Genomic DNA, 11,577 nt, shown 5'->3' on the forward strand with positions numbered 1-11,577 from the left:
TCCAACTCAAGGATGGTCCAGCTTTCTTTTGCCTTTACCAGCACCACATAGAACCAGTGAGCCAAGGCTCAACAAGAAAACTTAAACATGCTAATAAGCAGATAATAACATGTCACCAACTCATAATAGGCATGCCTAGCAATAATAGCCCTATTCATGCATGCATGCAAGTACAAATAATTGATTATGGGGTCATGTGTCTGAATAGATGACTAATGAGTCTATCTTTGGGAACCTGCTTCATGAATAGATGACTAATGAGTCAATCTCTGAGTAGGTGACTAATGAGTCATTCACTGGGTAGGTGACTAATGAGTCATTCACTGGGTAGATAACTAATAAGTCATTCTCTGAATAGATGACTAATAAGTCTATCTCTGTATAGATGACTAGTAAGTCTATTTCTGTATAGATGACTAATAAGTCTATCTCTGTGTAGATGACTAATAAGTTTATCTCTGTATAGATGACTAATAAGTCTATATCTGAATAGATGACTAATAAGTCTATCTCTGTGTAGATGACTAATAAGTCTATCTCTATATAGATAACTAATAAATCTATCTCTGTATGGATGACTAGTAAGTCTGTCGCTGTATAGATGACTAATAAGTCTATCTCTATAAAGATAACTAATAAGGCACTCTCTGGGGCTTTGCACCTTAAGCCCTGTGACGTTACTAGGGCTGAGCATAAAATCCGAAAAACCGAAAAAACCGGATAAACCGACCATCCGAACACCGAAAAAACCGAAAACCGAAAACCGACAACGGCGCAAACCGCCACTGTTCGGTCGGTTTGGAAATATTGTCCGAACTGACCGAACGGAACCGAAACCGATCGAGCACTATTATATATAATAATCTAATAATATAATATTATATAATTATTAATTAAAAAATAAATAAAATCTATTTTTTTATTTTTACTAGGGCATCAGAGAAGAGTCTCTCTATCTCTTCATTCTCTACGCACGGCGCAGGCGCACGTATCAGGTCTCAGCCCTGTACTCATCCTTCCTCTTTGTCTCTCCTCCCTCCGGTGACTGCCCAAACGAACGGAATAGCCCAGCCCAGCCCAGCCTCTTCCTCATCTCCTCCTCTGCTCTTCCTCTCTGTTTCGCGAACGGAACGGACCGAGCAAACACGTCTCAGCGGCGGCAGCACTGCCCAGCCCACTCCAGCGACTGCTTCACGGACACAGTGCCTTCCCTTCCCACTCCGGCGACCACTTCACGAAGGTATGCCATTGTTGTATTATTATATATATATCATTATAGATTCGTGAAAACAGATTGACATATATATATATATATATATAGATGAGCATAATCTTGAAGTTGTTAAACTTAAATATACTGCTTTAGCTGAGCATAATTTAGAGAAGAAGAAGAAAAAATAAGTAATTGTTTAGTTGAAATGAAAGAGTAAAAAATTTGTCTGTATGTGTACCCTTGTTTCGCCAGATTGCTCGTTGCTTGAGCAGTTCACACTTTCAGGTGGGTAATTTTACTAGTTGCTTGCTAAGTTTCTCCTATCTTTTGTTTCTGTGATGATTTCTGAACTTCAGTTGAAATTGTTGCAACCTCAATAATTTATTTTAATAAGAGGTTCTGTTATTCATTTAGTTTCTCTTGTCAACCATAAAATAAAATTAGACAACTTTTGAATTCGAAGTATGTTGAAAATATTTTATACTGGGCATGACTATATCATATAATTCAGTAAATAAACATTCTGCTGACAAAATAAAGTATGTGTGTTTATCTATAAAATGACTGCTTTGTAGGAGTTTCCATTAACAGTTTGGCACCAAAAGTCCAAAGAAAAGAATATATTTCATTGGGTCATTTTTGTGTGTTTGTCTGCGTATGCAACTTCCTCAAATTTTAAGTTGGGCTAGAGTTTGCCCCAAGAGTAAAATCAGATTCCATGGATTAATTAGATTCAGGTGTTTGTTCTAAGCTCTTTGGAAGCTTATTTCTGTTAATGCTGAGTTTGTTTGAATGAAATTGTGTAATATTCCTTAATTTTACTTCGGTGAAAAATTGCCTTTTAATTTTCTTATCTTATAGTTGTCAATATTGTATATGCTAGCTAGTTTTGTTGAATATATTGAGATCAATATAAGGGTAGTGTAGCTATAGCCGGTAGTATTATTATATATATAGAGCTATAGCTATATAGCTAGCTAAGAGTAACTTTCAACCAGCTTGTAGTGAGTGAGAGATGAGTCTTTTCTTTGCACTTTCTTTATGGCTTTGGTTTGGTTTGATGTCAACATTTTAGAACAGAATACAGAATTAAGGAATATTAGAACACTTAATGAAAGAGTGAAAACTTGAAAGTGAGGATCTTGTAAAATTTGCAGACATTTTTATTGCTTGATGATGGCCACACGTTTGAGGTATTGATGATGATGATGATGATCACCATCATTCGTTATATATATATTATAGCTTATTTGTATTAATTGAATATTTTTCAGGTGATGGCTCGTGTATTACCTATGTACCTGAGAATCTTGGCAGTGGGTCTGGGAGTGGGACTGATAAGAACAATTGAAATCTCAAGGTAACTAGTTGAATTCTAAGATTGTAGTTTAGTAGCTTTATTTCTCTAAAAAGTACCATGTAGCATGTGTTATATATATATTATAATTTTATTCTTTCTTTTGTCTTAGGAGCAGGTGGTCATGGTTGCTTGATGCAGGCCATGAAATGAATGAATGCTGGATTTTGGATTGGACTTTGTTTTCTATTTATTCTTTTGAAATTTGAACTTGATTTGTGTTGTTGTAGTTGATTAGACTTAGATTTAATTTGTGTTGTAATGGACTATGGACTATGGACTTTAAGTTTAAACTTTAATCATGTGTTGAGATTTGTGGTTGTAGTCTTTTGGTTTTAAATTTTAATTGGGTTGTGTCTTGGATTGAACTAATAGATATTGGAGTATTAGACTTTTGATGATGTGTTGTGATTTGAGATTATGTTATGCTCTTATGGACTTTTAATTATGTTTCAAACTTTAAAATTTGTAAATGTAATTATGTTCTATATATTTATGTTTTAAAAACGCACAAAAATGGATTCCAACAATCCAAAATTTTTAATTTTTTTAACTAAAACTAAAAAAAAAAAAAAAATCAATTCGGTTTGGTCGATTTAACCGACCAAACCGCAGTCCAAAACGGTCGGTTTTTTTTAAACTGGTTTGGTTCGGTCGGTTTTTGGATTGCACCAATCTGGACCGAAAACCGAATTCTGGATTTTTTGTTGTGAAAAAACCGCCCAAACCGACCGTTGCTCACCCCTAGACGTTACAGTCACCTAAGCCTTTTGGCTCTGACTCTAAATAACTAGCCTTTAGATAAGTGCTTTTAATTTTCTTCGACCTTTGGGTCGGTCAAGCATTTGATGCTCATGTTGATTAGATCTAATCATTTCAGCTTGCGTTAAACATGCTAACACTGTTTTTGACTCATAAGCCAATACCATACGACTAGTGCTTGGTACTACTGCCAATCTTGACTGATAAGTCACAGCTTCACAATCAATACCGAAACCAATGTCGTTCCCTAACTAATAAGTTAGTGCTTCCTCAATGAGGTAATGCAAACAGAAATATATCATATGTAAAATATGCAGATATAAGGCATTCAACATGCTTAATCAATAATCACAAGCATAATTATAATCATGCACAATTACAAAGACTCAAGCTCTGGAAAATTCCATATTTCACATTCATGTCATGCCATAATCACATGCATCACATACTGGGTGCAGTTTTCTTACCTTCGGTCCACGCACGGGTTACTAATGAATAACCCTCGAGCACGATCCTATCTCAAGCCCTAACGGTAACCTAGTCACAACCAAAAAATAATAACCTCATAAGATTCAATCTTTAAAAACAAACTCCGAGACCATTCCTGTGTTCTTGGGACTTCCAATCCACCCAATGAGGTGGTGGAACCATCCCCCAAGCCCCCAAAGTCCTCCCAAGCCCTAAAAATGTGTCTTGCTGAAACAGACATAGCACTGGGGCGCCCATGGGTAGCGCTGGGGCGCTGCCCCAAGTCAGAGAGCACCTGTTCTCTCCCTTGCCTAGCGCTGGGGCGTGAGTTCGACAGAGCAGAAATTTATGGTTCATTCCCCTGCATTTTCCTCTGAATTCCAAACTTCAAACCCAACCTAAACACCATCCAAACTTATAATTTAACCCCAAAACCTCATCAATACCTCAACCTCATCAAAACCCAAGTCCAAACACAATCAAAACACCATTAAAACTCAAAATCACCACTTGAGTTTTGAGACTCAAGAACAGCCCAAGAACACCACCAGAAAACTCAAAAACTCAGGAAATCAAAGGTTAAAATCATTACCTTAATAGTTGTAATGGCCTCCTAGCTTCACCCTAACGAGTTCCTGGCGCAAATCCTTCAAAAACCCAAGCTTTCTATCAAAACTTCCAAAGAAGAGATAGAGATAGAGAATAACCGAGAAAGAGAGAGAGGGATACTCTGTTTTTTTTTTCTTTGCTGCTGTGAGGTTTCCTTCAGCTGAAGGTTTTAGTGACTCAATCACCAAATTGGTCATTTGCCCCTATGGCCATAACACTCCCAAAACCCTCCAAGGGTAGTTTCGTCATTTGCCACTTGCCTGTTATTCATAATTAATGTCTCACAATTTTCGTTACTCTCAAATCCTCAAATAATTACCAAATAATTTCCCCCATTACCCAATTCCGGTAATGTACTAAATTACCAAATTACCCCTAGGCTTGCCCCGAACCCGGTAGTTAACCCCATTATGACTAAACTGCTACTTTGCTCACTAGGATCGTCTCATGCTGAATATCTCAAATATATCCACATAATGATGTGGTCCCACACATATATCACATATATGCCACATATACCCAAATCATACCAAATTATGAAAATTACCCAATTAAACAGAAATGAGCCCATATGCATATTTAATACACCTAAACATACATAACAAGTCATATTATAATATTACTCACATATTCACATATTCACATAATGATACACATAAATATCATATGATCACATAATTCCATAATTTGCCATCCTGACCCCCTAATCAAGGCCTTAAGCCTTATTAGGAAATTTGGGACGTTACAATAAACCTTGGCACACTCTGATACCAAGTTGTATCGCCCTATTTCCTTAGAGCCATTACTATATGAGTTAAAAATATGTCATTAGCTCGCTAATCAAGGTTTTATGTTAAAAGTGTGACTAAACTGAAATAAAACTCGTTTAATGATATTAATTACCATTTTTTTTTACATTAATTGAAATCATAAAAAGTTATATAGTTAGGATCCCCAAAATACTATTTTAAAAATACATTACAACTCAAAAATACAATTAGGGTCGACCTAAGTGACAAAGCGGTTCATTACAGTACTTTCCCAAAATAACCTTGGCCGTGGCAGCCAGGTAGGTCGAACATGTACCCGTTGCTCCATGCTTGTAATGACCCAACTACTCTAGAATTTGGACCATTAATGACTTCTATACATAGACACTAATCTTTAAGAAAACATACATATGAAATAAACATTACTTCATTAAAACTTGTAAAACAAAGGTTAAAGTACATAAAATTAAAAGTAGGATATGGGATCCCATTGTTTTGAAAGAAAAAAAATCATAACTTAGATAAATGGGTTACATAATTAGATGAGGAAATACATAGAAATCATAATTAAAAGACTAAAAAGCAACTTCATCCTCGAATCGTTCATGCAGTCCACCGATGTCATTCTCCCTCAATACACATTCCCAAGCTGCGAAGAACCTTCCCGCCGCCAAAGCTATTTGCCTGCACATATAAAACATAAAGGAATAAGCCTAATGCCCAGCAAGGAAAATCTACTACAAGCATGAAACATATTCATACACATAAACTATAAGCTATAAACATATATCTATAAAGACGTACATCATATAAGACTATACTATTAATGGCCATTAAAACATGTGATCAACCATCTACGTCCCCTTTCTAATATATGAGGTAGGTTAGATCACATGGTAGGTTTATGATAACCCATCTATGTCCCCTGTCTAATATTTGAGGTAGGGTAAATCATAACCATGAAACATAACATAACATATTATAACATAACTTATCATAACATATCAACATAACATATAAGCATATAAAACTATCCTATTTTCCTTACCAATATACCGGAATGATGAGAACAAAGTCAGGATTTTGGAACACTCCTAAATACCATAATGAGAAGGTAAGTATTTCTAAAATAAGAAGATGAAAAGAATGAACTAAACCTTTTGAGAAAGATACTTACCAATCAAGAACCTCAAGTTCAAAGAACTTAGATGCCTAACCAAGAATAAAGAATACTGAGTTAGGATTTGAGTAGAGATAAACTATAAAAACTAATGAAACAATACAGAAAGGAACTTAAGCATAGGAATACCTTTAATGTATTATGACCGAACTATACATCGAAACCAAAATATACTATTATCCTTACTTCCCAAGTGTTTGATAAGCTTATAACCCTAACCTAAGTGTTTAACACTCCAAAGTAATCCTAGCAACTTGCAGGCTCTGAACTCAGCTTGATGAATGAAGAAATGGCTGGGTACCAGGTCCTATTTATAGAGTTCAAGAATGAAAAGATCTTTTATTTAGCTTGAATAAAATAATGGCTTTTTAATTGAAAATCATTTCAATAATCGTTCAGCAGAGGCTGAAGACTCGGTTAGAAAGATTCTGGACTTATCAAGAGGTTAAGGATTAAAATGAGCTCGGTTTCAAAATCGTTTGAAAACCATGCACCACAGCCGATATATCACCCATGCTAGGCGATATATCACCTGTACTGATGCTCCCGAGGCTCGTCGAGGTGGTCGTGCGAAGCTACGTGTTTTTTGTATCCTCGTATGGCGATATATCGCCCGCTGCGATATATCGGCATACGCTGAAATATTATACACGTAATTACACTTTTTCAGCTTATTTTGAATTGAGTAAACAGCCTTGACTAAGCCCTATAGCGATTTCAAAGCTGTTGACAGACCTTAGGATGTTCAAATATTACTCTTAATAAACTATTCCTAAAAAATACTTAATTGTTCATTAAACATACATATGAAAAGTGTCAATATCTTATTGGGTTTATCTAAACCTTCTAGTATAATAAATATCATCTTCATAATCAGTCATATTAATCAAACCTTAGGTTATAATTAATATTCTTAAACTATAGGTTAAACTTATAAAATCTACAAGTGCTGCTACGAGTGTCCAACTAAGTCCCGGCTTGAACCAAAATCCACAGTAAAAAACATATGATAAGGTCATTTTTGTATTAATATTTGTTAAGTGTTTCTATGCTTGGATGGTGTTATGATAACATTTTTAATAGTTTTAACCAAGTTTTGTGATTCTACAACATATTTTCTACGTTGCGTTTTATGATGATAAATCTGACATTTTGATGGCAAGTGTAGTTAAAATAAAGTTTTAGGAGTATTCAAAGCTTTCGGGATTGAAATGTGGAAGTGGTGGCAACGTGGAAGCTTTCTAAGATCAAGAATTGAAGAATTTGGAGGTAGGCCGCGGCTCATAAAACTCAGGCCGCGGCACTTTAAATGGAAGTGGCAATTTCATATTTTTTCTTCCAGACAGGCCGCTGCGCGAAATTTTCAGGCCGCTGCCTGAGGGACAGATTTAGGCACCGATTTTGTTCTAGGCCGCGGCTCGCGACGTCGTTTTCAGATTTTTTATTTCTTTTTAATTAGAATTTAATTGAGACTATAAATAATTATTAGGGTTAATTTTAGATTAAGTTTTGATTACGGTTTAGAGAGAAAATGAGACTCTGAAGGGGTTGGAGAGAAGACTACAACGCAGCAACAATCTTGTTCATCCATCTAGTTTCGTTTCTTTCCTTAACCTCTATAATTTTAATTATAATTATGTTTGTGATTATGATTACAATTATGGAGTAGATTCTTTTTAGGTTAAGGATTAATTCAAAACCCAAGACATGAATTCTTGATTATTGATAATGAATATTGTTCTTCAATTTCTCTCAATATTAGATTGTTTCTATTTTTCCAATTTAATGTTATGAATCTTGTAATTTCTTGTTAGGTGGCCAACTAATTAATGTGTTACATTGTTCAATTGTCATCTTAGAATTACTACTCACCTAATAGTTTAGGATTCTAAGTGTGTGTGATAAATTGCAATTGATAGTTAAGTCAAAAGAATTGTTGATTGTGATGAAAAATAGAACATAGGTTAAATGAATTATATGCTTCATTAATTTATTGTCTAGATTAACTTGTTTCCATAGAACTTAATGCTTTATCTAAGTTAAATAGATTGTATGCTTCATATATTTATTGCTTAGATAAAAGAGTTAATTATTGAGCACTTCGCCTTGATTACTTATAATAGGGAGACTGGGATAATTGACTGCTTCAGCATTATCTGCGGGGTTAATAGTTTAATTGAGAAATTGGAATAATATTTATTATTAATGATTAGAAATGATTGTTGAGGGTGGATATTAACCTTTAACTGTTTCTTAATATCGTAATCCCAATCTTTATTTTGCTTTCTAGTTTTTGTTATTTTAATTTTGAGTTAAAAAATCAAAATCCCCTTTTAAGTTTTAGTGTTAATTCTTGAATAATAAAGTGAACGATAGTCCTTGTGGGTTCGACCTGTGCTTGCTATTATACTGAAATAATTGGAAGTATTGAAAGAAAAATCATTGTTAAATTTGTGTGGTATACGACAGCCATCAACATACTACAACTAATACTAGCTATTACTATTACTACTACTATCTAACTAGCTAAGTAAAGTTCTTGGACTCTACAACGCTCCCCGTACTCATGGTTGGTCAACCTTCCCTTTTCCATTACCTGCACCATAGAGCACCCTTGAGTCGAAGCCTAGCAAGAAAACTCAACATATTACATATAGCATAACAATCCACAGTATACAACAAAACAACCAACGAGCTAAACACATAGCGTCGTACGTCGTCCCAGGTGCTTTACCAGGCCCTGGGTTCGCGATCTTCACGGAACGGGTGGATACAACACCCTAGGAGGGTCTCGCCCTAACGGCAAGCACTCATTGTGCTTGACGCCGATCCCGGTCCCTTTCCGTACCCAGCTTCTTGCCATTCTCGACCTTCGCCGTTCTTGGCCCTCGCCATTCATTCATATAAGCATACATAACATTCACAAATATTTACACGCATATTAAACATAAACATTATGGTCGCGCCCTGCAATACAAACAATAGGGCCATACCCTGCTCTACGGGTTACAACAATTTTCTTACCTGTGTCTCGAGCTGATAAGCTAATGCGATCCCGAGCACAGTCCCCTAATCCGAGCCTCGTTGAAAACCTAGTCACAACACATTCATAATAACCATCCATCAAGTCTTAAACCAATAAATAACTTCAGATATTAATCTAGCCTCTGGGAGCTGGGATTCTACTAAAACAGGTAGTAGAACCCTTCCCGAGCCTTAACATTTGGGTTCCCGAGCTTAAAACCCTAAAATAGCCAACATTTCACATTTGAGCCGTGGCCCAGCCCCTTAAGGGCCACGACGTGCCCAAGTCAAAAGCCATTTTTGTTGAAGGACAAAGGCCGCGACACGCTATACCTTGCGCTGCGGCGCCTGGGCAAGTTTCTGAGGTCTCCAAGGCCTAAATGTTTTAGCGGGCCATGATGCCTGATGAACAGGGTCACGGCTCGAGCATCAAAACCCATAAACACCACCATTTTTTTAGACTTCCAAATCTCATGCAAATCAATCCAAACCCATGCTAATGCTAGAATTAAGCCCCAAATCGCTTATACTATGCTCAGAGTAGCACATAACCTCAAATAAATTGAACAAAACCCCATTACAACCCAAATCCAATCACCCAAGTTTCCAACCCCCAAAAACTCTAACAAAAATAGAACAAATTTATAAAAAGACTTGTTCTAATCCTTACCTTCATGATGATCTCGCCCTGAACTAACTCCAGTTGCTACAAGCTTTAAATTTCCCCAAGCTTCAGCCTCAAATCCAAAGCCTCAATCACTAGAATTTCCAAAGATTGATTAAGCCTTAAAGAGAAAGAGAAAGAGAACTGAGAGATAGAGAGATACTACTGAGACTTCTGTTTCCTTCTACTATTTTCCTAATTCTAGTGGTTTCTCAAAGTTACTCAGCCTTCACTAAACCATTCCTTAGTACAAAATGACCCAATTACCCCTAAGGTAAATCCTTGATAACGCTAAGGGCAATCCTGTCAATTGCCATATCCCGCTAATTCCTCAAGTGTTCCTATAAATCTCCATTTAATCCCAACATACCCAAATAATTTTTACATTACTACCCGTTACCCAGTAATTCCCAAACACATATTATATTCCAAAATACCCCTAGGCTCCTCCCGAGCAGGGTATTCAACCCCGTTGTGACTATTTAGCTAAGCTGTTCCCTAGGACTGTCTCAGATCGTGCACCACAAATATATCACCACTCACTCGTGGTATCGATCACAATATACACATATATCACATTTATGCTCTCAATGGGCTAAAGTTAAAAATATGCCACTAATAACTAGATGGGGCCCACATGCATATTTAATTCACCTAACACATGCATTTCTAATCACATAATCATTTAATTCACATATTAGCATAATTAAATTAATTATTGCCCTCATGGCATGCTAATCAAGGCCTTAAGGGTTATTAGCAAATTTGGGACGCTACAGTGGCCTAGGACAATCACTGTCCACACCCACAGTGTTTTTCAACCACCCAATTTTCCAAATTTTTCCAAAACGTTCCAAATTCATTCCCACTTGATTTTGTAACTTCCATACACATTATGAGAGTTAAAATCACATCTCCAACAACCATATCTCTTATGGCCTTGACAAATTCAAATCAAAATGTGTAACATCAAATCTACACATTATTGGGTAATATTTGGGAGTTACAAATTTATTACTCTTTTTGTAACCCCAAATATGTTACACATTTGAATATTCACACTATCCAACAAATATAACTCTCATGTATATTATGTTACAATATGTGACACACTTTGTCACATTATTTAATCTAAACATTATATTATAAATAATATAACATGTTTTAATTTTTATTTTTTTAACGAGAAATGTTATAATTAATTAAAACTGTTTTATATTTTTTAAAATGATTTCAATCAAAATTATTTCAAATAATATATTTAGTGGCGAGTCTTTTTTTTTTTTTTATTAAAAAAAGTTTTGTTATTTAGTTTATTTCATGCCACAAAGCCTTTCTTTTAGGCTTGCACATTAAGCCCGACCCGCCCGTAGAACTCATTTGGCCCAAAACCGATGCCTAAAATACGAGCCCTATTTCAGATTTAGCTCATCAAATCCAAATGCATTTTGAATCGAGATTCGGTTATAATTTTTAAATTTTCAAATTTCGGGTTTAACCCAAAATCTAATATATATATTTTGAAATATA

At 35.6% G+C, this 11,577-nt stretch overlaps 1 long non-coding RNA gene across 1 annotated transcript; it reads left to right on the forward strand.

Annotated features, from left to right (window-relative positions):
• Positions 1-2,479: 2,479 nt before the first annotated feature.
• Positions 2,480-3,015, forward strand: LOC133815834 (uncharacterized). The gene is made up of 2 exons (XR_009884856.1): positions 2,480-2,573; positions 2,683-3,015. It is a non-coding gene; the product is annotated as an uncharacterized LOC133815834 (long non-coding RNA).
• Positions 3,016-11,577: the final 8,562 nt, after the last annotated feature.

Source organism: Humulus lupulus, chromosome 2, assembly GCF_963169125.1.
Source record: "Humulus lupulus chromosome 2, drHumLupu1.1, whole genome shotgun sequence".
In the NCBI taxonomy this organism is placed as follows: domain Eukaryota; kingdom Viridiplantae; phylum Streptophyta; class Magnoliopsida; order Rosales; family Cannabaceae; genus Humulus; species Humulus lupulus.